Raw genomic sequence first — 21,668 nt, 5'->3', positions numbered from 1 at the left:
CGGGGCCTCAGCCGCTGGCGTTGGCTTCAGCCTCCGGAGGAGGTTTCGACGGAGGACGAGACTGGCTCTGCGGACGCACCTGTGGGACTGGCCCCAAGGGCGGGTCTCCATCCACCAGTTACTACAACACGGAGTCTGTTGCTTGTTTTCCGACTCAAAGAGACAGACACCATCTCCTGCGTAAAATAGTTGCTGACGATTTTTAGTGATTTTAGTTTGATAGATGTACTACTGTTTTATTGTTGTCCCCATATTTAAATCACAAACTATTTCATCTTTCTTCTTATTTATTTTTTTAAATATTTTTATTGATTTCAGAGAGCAAGGGAGAGGGAGAGAGAGACATCAATGATGAGAGAGAATCATGGATCGGCTGCCTCCTGCACGCCCCCCACTGGGGATCGAGCCCGCAAACCAGGCACATGCCCTGACCGGGAATGGAACCCTGACTTCCTGGTTCATAGGTCGATGCTCAACGCCTGGGCCAGGCCGGCCGGGCCACCTAATGCTGCTCTATCCTCTCCCTGTGCTGCATGCACTGCAGCCATAGGCCCGTCAGCAGGAGCGGGCTGTAAGCTCGAGGGTAAGTGCGAGGGAGGCAGCTCTGAGGGAGGGCAGCATGTGGAGAGGCTCCGCAGCCCCACTGGCCACGCCTGGCCCATCCCACGACCACAGCCAGACCTTCCCAGAGTAAAGCCTCGTCCGTGGAGGGCGGTGGACCCTCCTGTGCACCCGGCGCCTCATTTAATTCCCAGGAGCCCCCCTGGCAAGAGTCGAATCGCGCAGACATTCCCATGTTATCTGAACCACAGCCCAGGAGACACACCGCCGAGCGCCCGAGAAAAGCCTCGTTGCCTTTCTCTCTCGTCCTAGGAAGGTCTTCCAGCCTCTAATGCAAAGGGCTCCGGATTTACAGCCTCGAGACGGAGACGTTAGGTAATCCCAGCTGCTCCAGGCGGCAGGCGCGGCCTGTGACTCAGGCCTGCGAGGTCGCGTGTTTTTTCAGAAGCACCAGAGGGCCTGGGAGTGATGGGTGAGGTCACTGTCTGTGCCACGGGGTGAGCGAGGCTGTCGTCCTGCCTCGGGACCTGCCCCAGGACCTGCGATGGTCTCCATTGCTTTTCATCACCGTCAGGCCGGCCCTCTCTCCCCCGGGAGCCCCCAGGAAAGAGAAGAGCAGCCCAGAGGCATGTTAGACGGTGGCGCAAGATACTGAGTCATCAGGAGACTGTGAACACTTCACATCCAACCGAGACGGAGGGCCGCCTAGAAGATCCCGGGTCTCTCCCTCGGCCCTTCCAGCCGGGACGGGGACACGTCCGGCCGCCGGGAGGAGAGCGTTTAAGGTGGGGAGGGGGGTCCCCAGAAATAGCCACCACCGAGGAGCGCCGTTCGCCTCCTTTTCCCAGGAGGACACTGCGTGCGTGATTTTAGTCAAGGAAGAGCTTGCATGTTCCATGGTGATTCATTCCCGCATCAGAAATTCCATAAAAATCTCACAGCTGGGAATATAGGCTCCCAGCACCCGGCTCCCAGCACCCGGCTCTCAGCACCCAGCCGAGGACGGAGGATGAGCGGGCAGCTGGGCTGACACTGTGGCTGCTCCCGTCCCACAGGCTCCCCTCCAGGCGAGCCACATCCACGGGCTTTCTGAGATGGCTGGGTCCACAAATGTAAATTTTAAAAATGAAGCAAATGGGAAACGCTGAGCATCGTCATGGAGCAGAGACTGTGAAGTGGTGATGGGGACGGTCTGCGGTGTTCAGCTCGAAGCGGCAGGCTGTCCCTGTGTTAGACACGCTGTGACCTCATCACAGACCTGTTCCCGGCAGGATGGGTGAGAAAGAGTCTTGGAAAAGAGGGCAAGGAAAGCAAAAGGAGCATATTGGCCCGGCCGGTGTGGTTCAGTGGTGAGTGTCGACTAGGAACCAGGAGGTCACGGTTTGATTCCCAGTCAGGGCACATGCCCAGGTTGCGGGCTCCATCCTGGGGGGAGAGGGGGGAGGAGGTAGCAGATCCATGATTCTCTCTCATCATTGATGTTTCTCTCTCTCCCTTTCCCTTCCTCTCTGAAATCAATTTAAACAATACATTTTTTAAAAGGAGCATATTGTAGAGGTGTGAGAGACAGATTTTTAAAAAACACGGCGCAAGGTTAACCTGCCAGAGATCTACGCGGTCGACCCAGCTACATGACTGCCGGTGTCCGCGTGCTTTCACCCGCTTCGACCACCCACAGCTGGCGAGTCCGCTGCAGGAATCAAAGGCATTTAGGCAGACGTTGCATAACCCATTGGTGATGAAGTTCTTGCTTCAACACTGCCTGGTTTCAGTAGCTCCTGATCCGGTCATCAGCGAACGGAACGCTGGGGTAAGCCAATCACCCAAGAGCAGCGTGGGAGAGCGCCACACTCATTAGAGCGGTCGTATTTCATAGACGGTAGCTTTTGGGAGTAGAAAACAATGTTTTTATTGTACTTTAGAAAGAATCCTCACTGCGAATTCATAATATTCTCCAAAGCTTAATAGCACACGAGGTACATGTGCACAAATACAGGGAAGATGAGCAATGGGTCTCCAAGCTGCCGTGAGAGAAATGCGTTACCCAATTGGAATTAGGTCTAAATGGAAACTGGAAGAGTTAAATCAAATAATTTCCATCCTGATCAAAATGATGCTCACATATAATTTAATGTCTGTTGATTATATTCTCAAGAAGTGATTGCCTCCTTTCTCCGGTTTCGTGCGAAAGCGGGTGAAGCAGCGTTTCGCGTGTGGCCTTTCGCCCTGGACACTCGCAGTTTCTGCGGAAACACAGTCCCCGCTGTCTGGGCCGGGCAGAACGGAAGCACAGGAAAGGGCTGCAAAACCTGCATTCCCGGGCGTCCCTGTGGGAGCTTGAGGTTGGAATGAACGCGCGTCACTTTACTGACAGGTGTCACTCATGGAGGGCTGCCTGCAGGGGGCGCTGTGCGCGCGTCACCTTGCTCAGTCCTCCAAACAACCTGGGACGTGCCCCTGGCGATCCGCCCCCGCCCCTGCCCCCCCATGTTGGCTCTGGGAGACAGAGAGGATGGACTGGGAGGTGAAGGCTGGGCGAGGTCTGAGGGTGAGAAAGACCTGGCTGTTCCAAGAATGGGGGGGGGGGGGGGGCGTGGCGCGCGGTGTGGCTGCAGCGGGAGGGAGGCTTGCTCCTGCCTCAAGGCCACTTTTTGGCAAGAGCTGACATTGGCTGTTTCTGTGGTTAATGCACTTATCTCTCCCTTATAGCTCACTGCCCCTGCCCACCCCCCCTTTTTTTAATCCTCACCCGACGATATTTTTCCATTGATTTTTAGAGAGAGTGGAAAGGAGCACGAGAGACAGAAAGAGAGAAACATGGATGTGAGGGAGACACATGGATTGGTTGCCTCCCGCATGCGCCCAACCAGGGCCGAGGATGGAGCCTGCAACCCGGGCCTGTGCCCTGACCGGGAATCGAACCAGTGACCTCCTGGCTCATAGGTCCACGCTCAGCCACGGAGCCCGCCGGCCGGGCAGATTTGCTGCTTTGAACGTGAATGTGCCCTAACTTGCGGCTGAATAATTCCGTAAAGATAATTCCATGTGGTGAGACGGGGAAACTTTTGGTAAAAATGATTCCCTTGGACGTGGGCCTGAGCACACTCCAGGCGGCTCGCGGGTGGCGCTAGCATCTCGGCGGCAATTACTGCAGCGTCGGAGGTATAATTTCCCCTGCGGTTTTGTTCGCGCACAAAATTCATAATTCTGATGTGTGGCAGGTACTCATTACCCTCGCAGGAGGGGACGTGCACACGCCACCCAGGAGGGCGCAGCCTTCCTTCTCGCCGGCGCTGCTAACGAGATCCCACTAATTAGGTGGACAGGTGAAGGCCACTTGTGTGGTGGCCGCACAGTCCTGCCCCAGGAGGTGCCGGAGGCCCCGGGGACACGGTGTGAAGGGACCGGTTGTGGTTTAGCAGCTCCCAGGGAGTGGGCGTCCGCTCGTCGTCGTCCTGGGTGACGGCCACTCGTCGTCCTCATGTCCTCCGTCCGCATTTCCTTAAAGCAGATGGTGTGTCGTTCACTGTTTTGTTAAGTGACTTGACCACGTGACCCCCACGGCCCCCTCGGTGAGCGCGCCTCCTCCATGCAAAGCCGGTATCTACAGCGGACGATTCGGGAATTCTTCATGTTCTCGACTAAGACGTGTTTGTTAATTTGTAATGAAAGGCAGGTGAAATGACATCTGATCAGATAAACCCTGGGAACGGCACGGCGGGGAACGCGACAGGACAGGACCCTCCCGTGAGCGGGGATCCGTCGGGAACTGGCACTCCCTCCAAAGAAAGAGAGCCACCCTCCCGCGTGTGTGGGTCTGGGGGCTGCTGAGACTGCTCCCCAGCTGCTCCCCCTTGCCACAGTGAGGGTCTAGGACCCCGAGCGCCTCGTCTCCAAGGGGTTCCTGCTTCAGACCCGCTCACAGGAACCCGGATTCTGGCTCCGGTTTGTTTTCTGCACAAAGGAGACAATGGCCACTGTTGCTATGGATTTCCCTTCGTTCCCTTGGTTTCCAGGCCTTTCTCCACCACACGCATCCCAGGCTTGTCCTCAGCAGTGGGGTGGGGGAGGGGGGGCAGCTAGGGAGGCTGAGATTTGATTCAGCCAAAGTCTAACGCTAGTTCCCAGCCGAGTCAGGAGAGCCTGTGCCCCTCACCATCCTGACAGCGTCTGGCTGATGGCCCACCCTGGTCCGTGCACCTGGAACTGCACCCCCTAGACTGATCGCTCAGGGCCTGCACCCCCAGGCCAATCCCTCAGGGCCTGCACCCCCAGGCCGATCCCTCAAGACCTGCTCCCCCAGGCCGTTCTGCTCAGGCCTACACCCCCAAGCTGATCCCTCAGGGCCTGCACCCCCAGGCCGTTCCACTCAGGCCTGCACCCCCAGGCTGATCCCTCGGGGCCTGCACCCCCAGGCTGATCCCTCGGGGCCTGCACCCCCTGGCCGATCCCTCAGGACCTGCACCCCCAGGCTGATCCCTCAGGGCCTGCACCCTCCGGAGTGCCCCGCCTCACCCAGGGGCAGTTTGCTCAGAGATGACGCACTCCCGTCCCCGCTGGTGAAGTATTTAAGGGACCTTGGCGCCATCTGCAAGTAAATTACTGACTCTTCTGATGGCCAAGCCTCGGCCAGACAAGCTAAAGTAGCAATAAATTCCATCCATTATTACAGGTCAGACTCCGGTCCAGGCAGCCGGTGGAAAATCCCATAAACTCGGCTTCCGTCTGTGTAGGCGAGGCCGACGGGTGCCCGCAAGGGGGTGCTCAGACCTCCTTCTCGCTCCTCTGCCCTCCACGCGGACGCGTCATAACCCGTCCTGGGCGCTGAGGGGCGCCCTCCCTTACGGGTTAAGGGTGGCGCTTCATCTTCCCGAGGGAGACAAGCTGGAGACCCTTCCAGTTTCATTTTCAGGATAAACAGCAGCTGCTGGTGTGACCTATACGCACCTCAAAACGCAGCGTTGGTGCCGAGAACCCGGGAGAGAAACGCCCTTCGCAGCGGAGAGACCGCCTGGCAAGTCCGTGGCTCCGAGGTGTCACGCAGCCGCCGCGCCCTCGCACCTGGCCGCAGGCTACATGCCTTTCCCCGACGTGTTCTCGTCGTGCCGGCAGCCTTTGCCAGCACACCCGGGCGGGGAGGGCAGAGAATCCAGCCTCGGCCCCACGCTGACCCTCGGCATTGCATTCTCTCAATCACTTCGATTCCTCTTAGCAAAAGCACTTGTGCTGACAACCGAGCCTCTCAGAGCCAGCGCCTGGCGCAGGATGAGCTCCCGCGGTCCATGGCCGGCCGGGGAGACCAGCGGCTCCCGCCTGCCCTGTGAAAGGATCATGGGTGAAGGCCAAGGTCACTCAGGACCTACCAGAGGGTGACGGACACTTCCCAGAGCCCCGGCAGCTGGTTCTGTAATGACATACATGTAATGAAACATCCACGTCATGACAGATGGAACATGTCCTGCTGTGAATTACACAAATTGCCAAAGCCCCTCGGAAGGAAATCGGCACCGTGGCCTGTGTGGCTTGGTGAGTGGCAGTGAAATCCACACGCCCTAAGGTGTTCCATTCAATTCCAGGTCAGGGGTTCAGTCCCCCGTCAGGGTGTGTCAGAGACCTAACTCACTGATGTTACCTCTCTCCCGTCCTCTCTCTCTAAAGTCTGTTTTTAAAATGAACATACCCTTGGGTGAGGATTAAAAATAAATACAGATAATGTACATAATCCCATATGTATTAAGTAACTTAAGTTTATAGTCACCATCATCACCACCATCACCTCCATCACCATCAGTACCATAATCATCTCCATCATCATCACCATCACCATCATCACCACCATCACCATCATCACCACCATCACCATCAGCAGCACCATAATCGTCTCCATCATCACCATCATCACCACCATTATCATCACCACTGTATTCATCACCACCATTGTCACCATCGTCATCGTCATTACTATCATCATCATCAATATCAATTCCTGATATTTCATGGATATAATGGGAACATATACTGACTGACCATCGCTGCCGCCCCACCATCATCGTCATCGTCATGTAGCTTTCTTCCCAGGACCTCTAGAACTTGCATTTGCTTATTTATCTCATTTTCCCCTGATATTACTTTAAAAAACAAAACAAAACTCTACCCTTCTGCTGTAAAAGGGGTTGGGGAAGTTCATTGAGGTTCCGGTTTTAGCTGTTTTCTAGTTAATCAAGTCTTACTATCCTTTGGACGGTAGTATCGCAGTGCTTTATCAGTAGGGCTATCAGACGCTAACCCAGCTCCCAAATGCATCTCAGGCCGAACTCAGATCACAGCTTTCATCGCATTGGCTTTTGTTTCTGTGGCTGAGGAGACTCTCAGCTCTCACTCCCACATGTGCTGTAAGCGCCTGGAGAAGTCTGAGCTGTGGGAGGGCTGCAATAATGGATCACGGCCCCTCTGGTGGGTGATGCTTTTGAAGGTCCGACTCTCTCCACGATTGTGGGTCTTCTTTCACGGTTTCCAGTGGCAACAATAACAATCATAATTGATGACAGCGAAAGCAATAAAAGTAGTCTTCATATTGTATACTGTAAAACACAGGTTGCTTAAGGCTGTCAAGACGTTTTCTAAATAAATGTTTTCATAAAGCAATAACCAAGCTCTCAGCCATTATGTCATGCCAGGGAGGAGGTCAGCTAACTTCCCCATAAAAACAGGTAAAATGTGCCAGAGTAATTGCGTCGGCTGTCCGTCAGGCACCTCAGGAAAGCCTGCTGTTCACAGGGTCACTGCCCTTCACGGAGCACACGGCAGCCTGCACACATTAGCGGCCACTTGTCCAAATGAGCGCCGTGACCCGGTGAACCAGACCAGCGTGTCACGGTGACACCAGCGCAAACCGGCGCCACACGGGCGGTGTCCTGAGGTTAATTCCAGGTGCGGCCGGGGTGGCACGCCCGCCGGGTCGTCCTGAGATGTGCTCACGTGCACAGAGACCAGGGGAGTCACAGGTCCGCACACAGTCCGTTTTGGCAAATTGTTCCTGTGCACTTGAACATGACATGTATTCCGCAGCTGTTGTGTGAAGCTTTTTATAAAAGTTCATTTAGGTGGTTTATGCTCATGCTGTTTAGGGAGTCTACAGCTTTAGGAACGAGTTCCGTCAGCCTGTGGAATTCATTGCAAACGTAGGCAAGTTAACGCCTGGCAGCATGATTTCTGATTTGCTGGAATCACAGGCATCACCTTTTTTTAAAATATATTTTTATTGACTTCAGAGAGGAAGGGAGAGGGAGAGAGAGAGAGAAACATCAATGAGAGAGTATCATTCATCAACTGCCTCCTGCATGCCCCCTACTGGGGATCTAGCTTGCAGCCCAGGCATGTGCCCTTGACCAGAATCAAACCTGGGACCCTTCAGTCCGCAGGCCTACGCTCTGTCCACTGAACCAGACCAGCAAGGGCAACACAGGCATCAACTTTTAAGTTAAGAGAAGATGCCTAACTTCCCTTGTAATAAAAAGTACACATTATAGCTATGATGGGATACCACTCTTTACATATCAAATAGATAAAAATCAAAGCTTGGTAACCCTCTCATCAGGAGATAGTGTAGGAATAAAAGCCAGTCGGTTTGGCCACACCCATAAAATTCCAGTGCACAGACCTCATGGCCCAGCACTCCTCCTTGCAGAACTGTGTCTATAAGAGGCTTGGGTCTGTGAGAGGAAATGTTTATGGCCACAGCATTTATACTAAGAATGACTTGAAATCATCTCAATCTTCCAAATGAGGAATTAGTTAAATAGCCTTTTTAACTAGAAAAAGAATAGATACAACCCAAGTACTGTTCATTGTGTACTGGTTAAATAAAGTGTGGAACAAATTTTAGTACAACAGTTAAAATTATTTTAATTAAAAATAAATTTTAATAAGACAAAATCATGATACATATTGTATATAATTTTTTATAAACTGGATCTCTATGTGCTTATTCTTTTATATATATATATTTCTTTATTGATTTCAGCGAGGAAAGGAGAAGGAGAGAGAGATAGAAACATCAATGATGAGAGAATCATTGATGAGAGAGAATCATTGGTCGGCTGCCTCCTGCACGCCCTCTACTGGGGATCGAGCCCGCAACCGAGGTACATGCCCTTGTCCGGATTTGAACCTGGGACGCTTCAGTCCATAGGCTGACGCTCTATCCACGGAGCCAAGTGGGCTAGGGTTCTGTGTGCTTATTCTTAACAAACTCTGAGGTGTCACGTTAAGGAAAGGCACAGAAGTGACTGTATAGTGCAAATATAGTAGCTTTCACTTTCACACTTAAACATAGAGAAAAGATATATACAAGTAGCTTCTTTACATGGAACACAGTCATTCCATTCCTGTGCCCATCTCCCTCCGTCTGACTCCTTCCTGGCTGCAATGGCCCAGTTTCCCGAGTTTCGATCTTCCGCTCAAAGGCACTCTCGTACTCTTCTGAGCCTCGAAGCACTTGTTCGTGCTGGAAACTATGATCCGGGGCCATGTTTAAAGACAGAATTGTGTGCTTGGTTCAAACTGCTGTTACATAATAAACATCGTGAGAACAAAGATTGTTTGGGGACAAATCTTTAAATCCCTGTGGCTGTATACTCTAACTTACCGCCTATGAGCAGAGCAAACCGTCTGGGTGGAACTGAGTGGTGTCTTTAAGTGACTGGAGTGAGTGAGCGGATGCCATGTCCGTGTGTGAGAGATTTCCCACCTTCCGGGCAGACCGCGGGGGCAGGTCCGATCGAGAGCTGTCCGTGAGCTCCGAGCGCGTGAGCATCATTTACAATCTCCGGTCGCACGGAGGGTGGAGGAATCGTCGGAGCTTTGGGTCTTTGTGATCAGCCTATTGCGTATAAAGTGCAATTACTTTGTGATATGGAGAGAGCTTCAAAGCCGGGTTCCCCAACGCCTCTTGTTAATAAAATTAAATACACGTTTAGATTTTTCTGAAAACCAGTGTGTGAGCCGCAGTTTGATTCCGCCGTTGACTGGAGACGGCTTCATCGAATCCTTGGAGGCAGCGCGAAGAGGGAGGCGGACGACTCAGCGATGCCATTTACCCAGGTTTGCTGTGTCCATCCTGGAAACGCAGCTGGTGGACCCGGCTACAGAGACACCGCCTCCTCGCTGACACCCGGTGGGAGAGGGGCCACATGCGAGGCTGGAGGCCTATCTCAGCTTAGAGTCTCTAGGAGAGATGCGGAACAACAGATAGGAAAAAAAACTGCTGAAATCTGTGTCACTGACTAAATTAAACAAAGAAGGAGCCATTTTTCTTGAGCCCAATGCAACTAATTACATTTTTTATATATTTTTATTTATTTCAGGGAGGAAGGAGAGAGAGAGAGAGAGGAACATCCATGATGAGAGAGTATCACGGATCGGCTGCCTCCTGCACGCCCCACACTGGGGATCAAGCCCGCAACCTGGGCTTGTGCCCTGATCGGGACTCAAACCTGGGCCTCCTGGGTCATAGGTTGACACGTCCACCTCTCACCTTTTATCTTCCTCCCAGTTATTCATTAGTCATCAAGTATTTGCTGTGAGGCCAGAGGGCTCGATGTATGGGGAGGGGCAGGCAGGAGGCCACAGGACACGCTCCCGTCTGCTGTGCTCCCAGCCTGCAGTGTGGGAGGAGTGAGGAGATGGGTCTGGGCGCCTGGCTGTGATAAGCTTCCCATTACGGGATCGACGTGCGTCTGCGAGGCCGCAGCAGCCTTCTCGCTCCTGATTCCAGCAAACGCGCCGCCTCACACTCTGCTCCGGCTGTAACTTAGAAGGAGGTCCTCCGGTAGCAGATGAGAGGAGATCCATAAACAGGCGGGAAGGGGGACCTCAGCCCGAGGAGAGAAAGTGGAGTTTCTGAGAGGCTCCCATTCAGACGAGATGCTGCCTTCACCCAATGCTGCTGCCCGGTGACTCCTTTCAACACCATCGCAGGGCATCTGGTCTGACAAAAGGCCAGACTGGGCTTGGGAATATTTATTCTTAATAAGTTGTTGTCTGGCCTGACTGGCGTGGCTTAGTGGTTGAGTGTTGACCTATGAACCAGGAGGTCAGGGTTCGATTCCCGGTCAGGGCACAGGCCCGGGTTGTGGGCTAAATCCCCAGTGTGGGGCGTGCAGGAGGCAGCCGATCCATGATTCTCTCTCATTATTAATGTCTCTCTCTCTCTCTCTCTCTCTCTCTGTCCCTCTCCCTTCCTCTCTGAAATCAATAAAAATATTTTTTTAAAAATAGATAAACTGTCGTTTGAACATTGCTGGGCAGACGTTGACTTCTCAAGCCTCTCAAATAGGGGTCACATTTCACACAGGAGGAGCCTTTCAGACTATGTGGTACTGCCCCCAAAATCAATCTGTTGAGAAGTCTAGTATTAAAAAGGAATCCCCTGGCCTAGCTGGTGTGTCTCAGTGGACAGAGCATCGGCCTACGGACTGAAGGGTCCCGGGTTTGATTCTGATCAAGGGCACATGCCCGGGTGGTGGGCTTGATCCCCTGTCAGGGAGGAGGGGTGGGGGTAGGGGAAGGGCTGAGGGGTGCAGGAGGCAGCCGATCAACAATTCTCTGTCATCATTGATGTTTCTATCCCTCTCTCCCTCTCGTCCTCTCTGAAGTCAATAAAAATATATTTTTTAAAAACATTTCCAAAACCAAAGGGCTCAGGGGTCCTTAGACTGAGTCAGACAGACAGGAACAAACACGGCCGCTGTGAGCAGCAAACGGAAGAGGCACGGGCGGCCCTGGGAAGGGGCCCAGGCAGGGTGGAGGGGGTCAGGGGCCGGGAGGAAGGCAGGTTGTGGGCTGCATAGGAGTCAGGGACCGGGCACACGGGGGAGGCCCAGTGACAAGTGTGTGACGAGGACGGCGAGGACCTGGGAGACCTGGGCAGCACAGCAGGAGGCCAGGCGTCTCTCTGTGCGCGGAGGAAGGGCCCGGGGAGGACGCAGCTGTGCCCGCTCACAGGGGAGCCCGTCGCAGTGGGAGCCGAGCTCACTGCCTCACGCGCCCCCCATCTCAGGGCCACCGGCAGCGAGGTTAGAGCTCGGGAATGCGTCACCTTTCCAAGCCTTTCAGCGTTAGTCACTCCAGAAGAGGCTCTTTTGCTCATTCTCCAAGGGCGTGGACCCTGACTTTGAAGCATCTTTTGTTTCTTCGAATACTGTAGAAACTCAGAAATTAATCCATTTAATTCAGCGAAGGAGGAGCGGTCACAGAGTGACGGGGACAAGCAGCCCAGAACCCAGCGATGTTATGGAAAGCGTGAGAGGAGGGCCGGTCCAAGGCAGCGTGTGAGCAAGCGGCTCACGGTGTGGAGATGGCAGGTGGAGGCGCGAGCAGGGCTGACAGCTCTCCTTCATTATCTGACAGTTTAGGGCCTGGGTGACTCTGACGGGAGCATGGGGGGCGGGGGGGAAGCCGGGAAGCTGCCTGTCACTCCGGGGCCAGCCCTGCGGAGTGCAATATTGTCTGTTTATTATTCTGAATCCAGCCTCCCCTTCACAGAGATGGTTAAGCATCTGGGGAGGAAGGGAGTGCAAATTTTATGAGAACCAATGAAGAACAATATTAAATATTTCATTGTGTTTCCACAAATATTTATCAAGCATCTGCCGCGTGTCAAGCTCGGTGCGAGGTGTGAGAGACACGAAGGTAAATCAGCCGTGATCCCTGCCCCCGGGGGGCTCGGCGCAGAGGTGGGGAGGGACCTGCACACACTCCAGTACGGCAGGAGCTGTGTCGAGGTGTGCGTGGTGCTATGGTAACCGAACCGATGCCGTTGTTGGCTTTGCCCAGGCTGGACAGGAGCAGAGGCTACAGAGAAGAAAGGGCACGTTTCCCTGGACCTGGGAGAACGGTTAGGGTGATGTGGGCACATGAGAGAGATGGGTAGGTGATGGAGGGGTGGGCAGGTGGATGAATGGATGGATGGATAGTCACAGGTAGATGATAGACGGATGGAAGGATGGATGGATGGATGTGGGCGTGCCTCTGTGTGGCGCAGGGTGTATGTTGCTGAAAAAGAAGGAACTAATGAATGACTAAGCATCCTGACCTGCCTGGGTGGCATGGTCCCCACGCAACGGCACACCAAGCCTCAGACAGCAGGCCAGCTGTGGGAAGCTCTTTCCGTCCCCTCAAGCATGACCCGTTTGTAGCTAGAACGTCCTTCTCCTGCTGTTCATCAATCCAGACCAATCCTCGCTCGCTGGCGGGATCTCTGTGGTGCGCTGGTAAGGTGCAGGCCTCTTCCCGTCTCCGTCTGCTGATCGTGGTTCTCTGCTTCATTGACTCTGCGCTTGACTGCGCCACGGAGCGTATAAAACTCCACGGTCCAGTTCCTCGGCGCCTTGCAGAGCCTCCACTAGCACCACTTCTACTCCTCTTGGCAGCGATGAAGGGTCAGAGCTGCTTACCAAAAGGTGAAATAGTGAAGCAGAGTGACAGGAAGAGTGAAGGTGGAATTGAAGACCCAACAGTGCAGCACCGTTAGAACTGGACCATCCGTGAGGCTCCTCTCTGCCCACTGGCCGGGAGCCTAGAAAACAATCCATCTAACCCGGCTGGCCCATCGCACACAGCAGTGCACCAGAGAGATGGATAGGTGATGGGGGGGCGGGGGGGGGGTGGATGGATGGATGGATGGATAAAAGATAGGTGGGTGGATAGATAGATAATGGGTGGACGGAAAGAAAAAAAGAAAAAGGAAGGAAGGAATGAAGGTAGATGAAGGGATAGATAGATGATAGAAAGGTGGGTGAATTGATAAATAGATGATGGATGGATGTATAGAAAGAGAGGTAGATGATAGATACATAGATATATAGATAATAGATAATTTGATAGATGATGGATGGATAGATAGATGATAGATGCGTAGATAGACAGATAGATAGATAGACAGACAGACAGACAGATAGATGATAGATAGAGGAATGGGTGCTACATGGGGCAGTACCACGTGTGAGATGCAAAAGGTAGAAGGAAAGGAAGTCCCAGCACATGTATGCGACGGATTCATGAAGCACATATGTAAGAGGTTTGGTGCAGTTTGTTATGTGTAAGTTAATCCTTAATGAAGCCGTGAATAAAACCACCCCCGTTCTGAGGGTGCGTGTGTCCCGGCTATGAGGGTGTGTCCATCTATTCTTCCCGTTCTCTTACCCGTCCCACTGAGTATCAGGGCCGTGTGACCAGCTGCTCGTCTTTGACCTCACGTGTTCCCACTGGAGTGCCTGGTGTCACTACGCCGTGTGCTGCAGCAAGGCGGGACGGGGAGTCCCAGGGACGGAAGGCTTAGCTCCTGAGAGCTGTCCCGAGTAAAGGACACGTGTCTCAGCCTCTTCCGTGTAAGGGCGACCAGCTCGTAAAGTGTGAGTGTGGATGGAGTGCGACTGCCCTCATCCTTAAAGAGCACAGAGCCCATGGTCTCCTTTCCAGCTGGCAGCTGCTGGGAGGACCCGTCGTTTGGGGCCGTATGAGAGCAACAAGCAGGGAGCAGCTTGGATCCGTGTCCCTCCCTGGAACCCAGTGTCCCATTAGCCACGGCTTCCTACGCCCACGTGTGTGTGTGTGTGTGTGTGTGTGTGTGTGTGTGTGTGTGAGTGTGAGAGAGAGAGAGAGAGAGAGAGAGAGAGAGAGAGAGAGAGATGCACAGTTTACAGGTTCATTTCCAACGACCTCACCTTGGAGGCGGTACAGGTTAGAGCAGTGGTTCTCAACCTTCTGGCCCTTTAAATACAGATCCTCATGTTGTGACCCAACCATAAAATTATTTTCGTTGCTACTTCATAACTGTAATGTTGCTACTGTTATGAATCGTCATGTAAATATCTGATATGCAGGATGGTCTTAGGCGACCCCTGTGAAAGGGTCGTTCGACCGCCAAAGGGGTTGCGACCCACAGGTTGAGAACCACTGGGTTGGAGCAGCAAAAAGGCGTCTGTACAAAACCTGAGAGTCAGGAACAACTTTCCCGAGACCTCTGGGACGTCTTCACCCTTCCTGCACAATCCAATCAAAGGGGAAATTGACGACGAAAATTAAAACATAAATAAGTAACACTGCAGAGTAATTCATGTGGCAGCGACTTAATGTTTTACTTTCACCCAAGAGTTTGTTTTATTGATGCGCTGTGTGTGGAGGCCAGCAGTATAAATTGTAACATTGCACAATACCCAGGCGCTGATGAAATTATGAGAGTGTCACAGCAAGTCAAGAGGAAAACTTATAGAGAGACTATTAAGGATTTAATAGTTGGTGCTCACGGGGGAATGCGAATTCCACGGAAGCACAGAGGTTGTGGTTATTATGATGAAGAACATATTAGAAGAGAAATGGGAAATTCATATTAAAAGTGTGATACAAAACGTAATTATGACAAATTGACAGGGAGTCGCGAGGGGAAAGGCAAGCTAAGTTTCCTAGGAGACTGCTACCTGGGAGTGTGCATGCTGGCTCACACCTCTGTCCCTGGGAGAGCACCCCAGCCCCCCAAGAACCCCACAATCCATCGCAAGGCGGCTGGGTCCCGGGTCCTCCAGGCACCTCTGAGCTGCTCTTTCCATGTCGGAGCCTCCCTCCAGCCCCGAGTGTGTTTCCTCCTCCTCACGCCCTGGAGTGGCTTAGCCCAGAGCGCGGGAGGCTGGGGTTCAGGAGCCCAGGCCGGGCCTGAGGGCGCTCAGAGCACAGTTCCCGCATCGCACGCATCACAGCGGGCGGCTCGGACGCAGGATGTGGGTGGGGCGGGGCACGGCACGAGGCAGGGGCTGCCTCCACAGGCTCCCGTGGCTCCTGTCCCTGTGCGGTCCCCTGGTGCCGGCTCCTCCCAGGACTCTTCCCCACGAAGCCTGTCCCCAGCTGCGGTGCAGGGGCGCCTCCGGGAAGGGGCTGAGCGCAAAGGGCTTCTGGGTGGGCTCAGTGTGGACACCCACAAGGAAAGGGACGCACGAGGGCGGGGCTGGGTTATGTCGGTTCTAACAATGCAATGAACTGCACCATGGACAGGCTGCGTCTCAGAGCTAATAGATGGGATCATTGATGGAGCTGCTAGGAAAGCTCTTTTAGGGCCAGGATGGTGTGGCTCCGTGGTTGAGCGGCGACCTAGGAACTAGGAGGTCAGGGTTCGACTCCCCATCAGGGCACAGGCCCGGGTTCGATCCCCACCAGTGTGGGGCGTGCAGGAGGCAGCCGATCCATGATGCTCTCTCATCATTGATGTTTCTCTCTCTCCCTTTCTCTCTGAAATAAGTTTTTATTTATTTTTTTAAAATATATTTTATTGATTTTTCACAGAGAGGAATGGAGAGGGATAGAGAGTTAGAAACATCGATGAGAGAGAAACATCGATCAGCTGCCTCCTGCACACCCCCAACTGGGGATGTGACCGCAACCAAGGTACGTGCCCTTGACCGGAATTGAACCTGGGACCTTTCAGTCCGCAGGCCGACACTCTATCCACTGAGCCAGACCGGTTAGGGCTGAAATAAGTTTTTATAAAAGCACTTTCGGGAACATGATTATGACTGAGCAAAAGGATTTAGCAGCAAACAGTGCAGCCTCAAGTTCTCGGCCACGTCCGTTGGGAAGCAGTCGGCTGCTCAGGGCTGTGGGTGAGCAACTTGCTCCTAAGAAAGTTTCACTGTGATGGCAGTGCCGACGGGGCCACCTGTGCTGAGCCCGCGGGGCACAGCATGACGCCGGGCACCACACAGCCGGGCCCTCGGCCTCCAGGCTGCGGGCGGCTACACCAGCCGTCGCCTGGGCAGGAGGAGTGTGTGCCGTGACCTGCATCCCGAGGACGGGCAGTGACATTTGCACTTGGCTGGGAGGCTCCACGAGGAAGACCGTGCTCCAGACCCTGTACCCTGAGAGGAGCGCACCCCTCAGGCCTCCAGGCCCCCCCACCCGGGGCCTCCGCCTTGGGGGGAAGGTGCAGTGTCTCCCGTTGTTCCTCGGCCAGTGTGCTGTCGGTGGGGGTCGATGCCTCGGCCTGTGAAGACCTGTGAAGGTCTCCGTGCCGAGCAGCTGGCACGGCCCCACCTCCTCTTCCTAATCTCTCCTGGACTCAAAGCTTCTATCTCCAGGCCGTGGCCTTGTGAGCGCACCGCCGTGTTGCACACTCAGGACCGGCCAGGCCCTCTCAAGGCTTTCCCACAGCCTGCGGGAGTGGCTGCTCATTTTTTTTTAAATCAAGAAAGATCTTTTTTAGGTCTAAGCTGTTCTCCAGGTTGAATTTGTAGCCACAGAGAAAGGGAACTTGAGCTACTTTATTCCAGGGAAAGAAGGGGGGATGTAGAGGACTTAGCAAAGTTTCACTTAAAATGCCAGACGTGTGGCTTATGCTGCGGAATCTAAGAGCTAGGAGCTACATCTGTGCCTGAATGAATTAAAAGCCGACGCCACCAAATTGTTCTGAGCCACATTCCTACCGAGTTCCCGTGTACAAGCTGCTCGGCCCTCATCTCGGGTCGTATCCATCATCATGACGGCAACACGTGCAGGTCGGGGACGCATTCGTCATTTAAAAGAAACGCACGGAGTGCTACCTTTAAGACGCCTTCTCTAAAGGACAGCACATCTCTAAAGCAAACACCCCTGCCCTCCGGCTCCGTGTGTTAATTCTCCATTAAATGCGGCCTTTTCTCGCTGGTCTAATGAGCACACCCGCCCATTTACCATGAAATCATTATTAAATATTGATCAGAGCCCTCGCTCAGCCAGAGGTATAGTGTGTAGTTAATCATGGCTTCAAAGGGGAGCTTTTGTATTTCAAACACGTCTGGAACTTTCTACGCAAATCGTGTGAAGCTCAGACCTTAGATTTTAAACCTCGCCTTCAAGCCGCGCCTTTAGCAAAATGAGGTTCCTTACGTGGTGCGTGCAGGCAACCGAGGAAAGGGGCCGCCCCCAGGACAGATGAAAACTAGCACAGGAATAACAGTGTTCCTCCTTTTCAGGGAAAAAACACTCAGGACACGGTGACAGACGGGAGATGCCATTCAACAGGGGCCTATTGCGATGGTCACTGCTGCCTTGAAGTGGGAGAGACGGGGTTCAAGTCTAAAGACAGCAGGGAAACGTGGGAGTTTGTAGTGAACGGGTGGGGTGGGCGGTGGGGGTTGGGGGTCCGTAGGTGGAAAATTACTGAGAGGAAACGCCAGGAGGAGGGGTGACCACAGCGGCCTCACCGGATTCTTGCTGAGGGCAGCCAGGTGGTCAGTGGATGGGGAGGCGGCAGGGGAACCCCAGGCAGAGACCAAGGAGGACCCGACTGACTCACAGGAGTCCTGCTAAAGCCGGGCCATGCAGAGATTAGCACAGAGTCCAAACTCACGTCCTGGTTGAAAAACAGCTCGCAGGAGCCCAATTAGAGTTTGGTCAAGGAGATCATCTTCATCAAAATCAAAGTGAAATCTGTAAGCATCTGAGATAAAATGGCTGCATTCCTTCTCTACCCCCGCCCCCTTCTCACCTCTTTCTCTGCATAACCTTCCACACTTAGTGATTATGGAACAGGCTCTCTTGTGCTGGATTGATTATAAAATTCTCCGTTGTCACTAAATGGTAACACAATTCCCAGATTCACTTGCCTGGGAAAAGCCAACCTTGTCGACTGGAGTCGAGGGCGGAACAGCGTAGCCTGCCAGGCTGCGTGGAAGTTCGTGCCACGTAATCAGCAAAGGTCACAGGAAGGCACAGAGCCACTGGAGAAATTATTCTCCTTCCCGTTGTCGATCGTGCATTCTACCCAACAAACACATAAAAGGACGATTTGAAAAGATCCTCTAAAAGCCAAAATATACTCACCCCCCACCCCCGCCCCGAGTTCTGTTTGCCAGGGGTCAGAGAGGAAACTTTCTAGAATACAAAACCGTAGGGAAAATTTTACACCCACAGAAAACTGTGCGTGGTGGTTTCCCAGGTGGAAGGATGGCTATAGAGCACCTCTTCCCTTATCCGCCGTTGAAACCAGGAGGCACTGTTACGTCTCCGTACGACTTGGGCAACGGAGAGCAACGCAGAACTGTTGTCTGGAGACATGCACGTTCTGTCGCGTCTGGGAGAGGCTCTGCTGTCTTCCTTCCCTTCCCGTGGAAAAACCGGTTTTACCTCCATTTGCATATTCATGTCAATATTCCTCTCCTATAAAAATGCTCATTTTCATACTGTACTACAATCAAGATTTTACCTTCTTAAAAAAAAAAAAAAAAGCTCTTTTAACAGATCCTAGCACGTCCTTACCCTGTAAACCCCCTGCTAAGGTCCCTGCGGTCCTCCTCCCCCCCGGGCAGTTACCCTCAATGACACCGTTCACTGTTCTCAACACACTGTGCTGTCGGCGTCTGTATGACTCTGCACGGACTGTTCAGTGTCTGAAACGCCCCTCATCCCATCACATGTGCGGCCGTCTGCTCGAGAAGGTCTGTCATTTTACCACCTGCTGTCACATGACCTCTTCCAGCCCCTCCCCCCACATCAACAGGACACACACTAGGAACTGCGGTGCATTCAGACAGCTTCTGCAAAGGGCTGGGATAGAGCGGGATTCTGGGAGATAAGGCTAAACAGTCACAGTAACTGAGTATTGGGTTTAGCATGTCCAGGTGAACAGAGGTGAAAGTTCCACTCAAGCCATAGGAGAGGAAAGAAATCTTTTCTCTCCACCCATCTTGGGTTCTCTGGCTGGGACCTAAAATTAGAACGACAAATGATAGATTAACAAGAGAAAAACAAGCAGAAGTTTGTTAACATGTGTATCACGCATACACATGGAGTACGCAGAGATGAGTAACTCAAAGGGGTGGTGAGAACTTGGGCTGACGTAGCGTCTTACCAAAAAACAATGACATTTTAGAGTGGAGACAAGTGAAGAAGAATGACTGGTTTTCTAGGGGGGCACCTGGTGTGAAGGCAGATGAATGAGCACTAGTGGCAGGTAAGGGCCATTAGCAACGTGTGTACGTAGAGCCCTCTGGCATGGCTCCAGACTGGTGTGAGTCTAGTGTTGTCTCTGGCTGCTATGATCTACTTTTGTCTTTCCTGCTGGAGAGGGGAGAGGGGAACCTTTGCAGATTAATATCCCGCACTTAGGCAAACAGTGGGAGGGCAGAGAGCTTTCCTTGTATCTGTTTCTTCTCAATTGCCTTCGGCTCCAAAGAATCCTTACACCAGTGGCAAACTTTGGGGGAGCATGTCTGTCACTCTTTGTCTCCATGTGGGTCAGGAAGCAACGGCAGTCTTTCTTTCTGCCCTGGGTACGCACCACAGATACATAGGAAAAGTCTGATAGGAGCGATATGATAATGAGGGGGCGGAACCTCGCCGTAGGAAAGGCTTGGAGAGGCAGGGCAGACTCTAGGGCCACGAGGCTGGCTGCCACGCTCCTGTGGTGTTTAAGCCACGTGACGGGAGGTGAGGGGTGAAGGAATGAGCTGGATTTTCAATCCCTTCCGGTCCTGAGTTTCTGTGTTCCACCTCCAGGCGATGGCTGTCGGCTAGGGCGGCACTGCCCCAGGTGCACTTTCTATGTGCTGATGAGTGTGCCTCCCCTCCTCTAGCCTGCGGGTCCTTGACGATGAGATCACTGCCAGGCTCGTCACTATTCGTCTGTTAATTCCCTTTAAAGGAAGATGGATGCACATACTTCCTTTCCTCTCCGGAACTTAACCCTGGGGTTTGACTCTGCTCACCCTCCGGCTGGCTCGAAAGATGTCAGGACAAAGGACAGGAAGGGCGGGGTGTGCAGAGCACAAGAGGTAGGGAGCAAGCAAGAATAGGAGACATTGAACACATAGTGAGCACACTCACTAAAAACAGGGCCAGACTAATGTCTGGGTTCTGGGCATTCATTCATTCCTTCTAAGCAAAGGCACTGGGGGGGGGGGTGGGGGGCCAGGAATCCTGGCACAAAATAATATTCATTCATCACCCATTCATTCATTCTCCTATCATCCATCTGCCCATCCATCCACCCATCCATCTACTCATCCATCCATCCACCCTTCCATCCATCTATCCATCCATCAATCCACCCATACATCTACTCATCCATCTATCCATCCATCCATCCACCCATCTAACCATCCATCCACCCATCCATCTACCCATCCATCCATCCATCCATCCATCCACCCACCCATCCGTCCATGCATCACATATTTTACTAAACCCCTTCCATGTGTCAGGCGCTCATGGAGAAGAAGACATACCACGTGCCTTGAATTCCTCAACTTTTGATCTTGTGGGGGTCGTGGACAAGCGAGGGTGGAGAATTCAGCCCCACTGAGATCCATCTGCCTGTGAGCCGCCATCCAGCAGCCATGGGGCGATAGGTTGGAACAAATAGATCAACCCTAAGTAATTACCGAAGCAGCGGGCTCCTCCTTGTAACATGATGGATGCTTCACAGTCCAGGACACTGCAGCCAGGGCCTGGAGGCCCTGAACCCGTGCCCAGCACCTCTGGACCTGCCGCGGTTGCTGAGGGCGCTCCAAGGGGCTGGAGGGACAGGACTAAAATTACAAGTGGTTTCCTTGAGGACCTGTGACTAAACACGGGCTGTAACGGTGATTAATTTTTATAATATCCTTAGTGTTCGAGGACCGTCCCATTAATAAGAACATTATGCACCGCCGTGGCGCTCCGGCGGGAAGATTGGTCTCTGTGCCAGGTGAGGGTGACCGGCGCCTAATGATTTACACCGTCATCAAAGCACTAAATATTTCACCAAACGGAACCCGGCGCATAAAAATGAATTCCAGTGGCTCCAGGCCCGAAACAATCAAAGCAACGATGAAAAAGTTCTTTCATTTTTGAATAAGAAAGCAAAGGCACCAAAGGGGGATGTTTACTTTAAAAAATATCTGAATGGTAATAAGAACACAAAGGTTCTTACAATGAAAGTCTGAACAGCATCTTGTCCTGTTTTGATCATATCTTATAAAGCCGTCTTCCACGCGGCCGGCAGCGTGGCTCTTTCCTACCGTGAGACCCTGTGTGGCCGGGAGGCTGTGGGGAGCCCTGGGGCTCCTGTGTCACCTGCGCCTGGGACGCTCCGTGGCCTCCCC

This window comes from Myotis yumanensis, unplaced genomic scaffold, assembly GCF_028538775.1.
Source record: "Myotis yumanensis isolate MYYU_CA2020_CCGP unplaced genomic scaffold, mMyoYum1.0.hap1 SCAF_17, whole genome shotgun sequence".
Lineage (NCBI taxonomy): Eukaryota > Metazoa > Chordata > Mammalia > Chiroptera > Vespertilionidae > Myotis > Myotis yumanensis.
The sequence above is the reverse complement of the archived record's forward strand: the minus strand, read 5'-3'. Positions refer to the sequence as shown.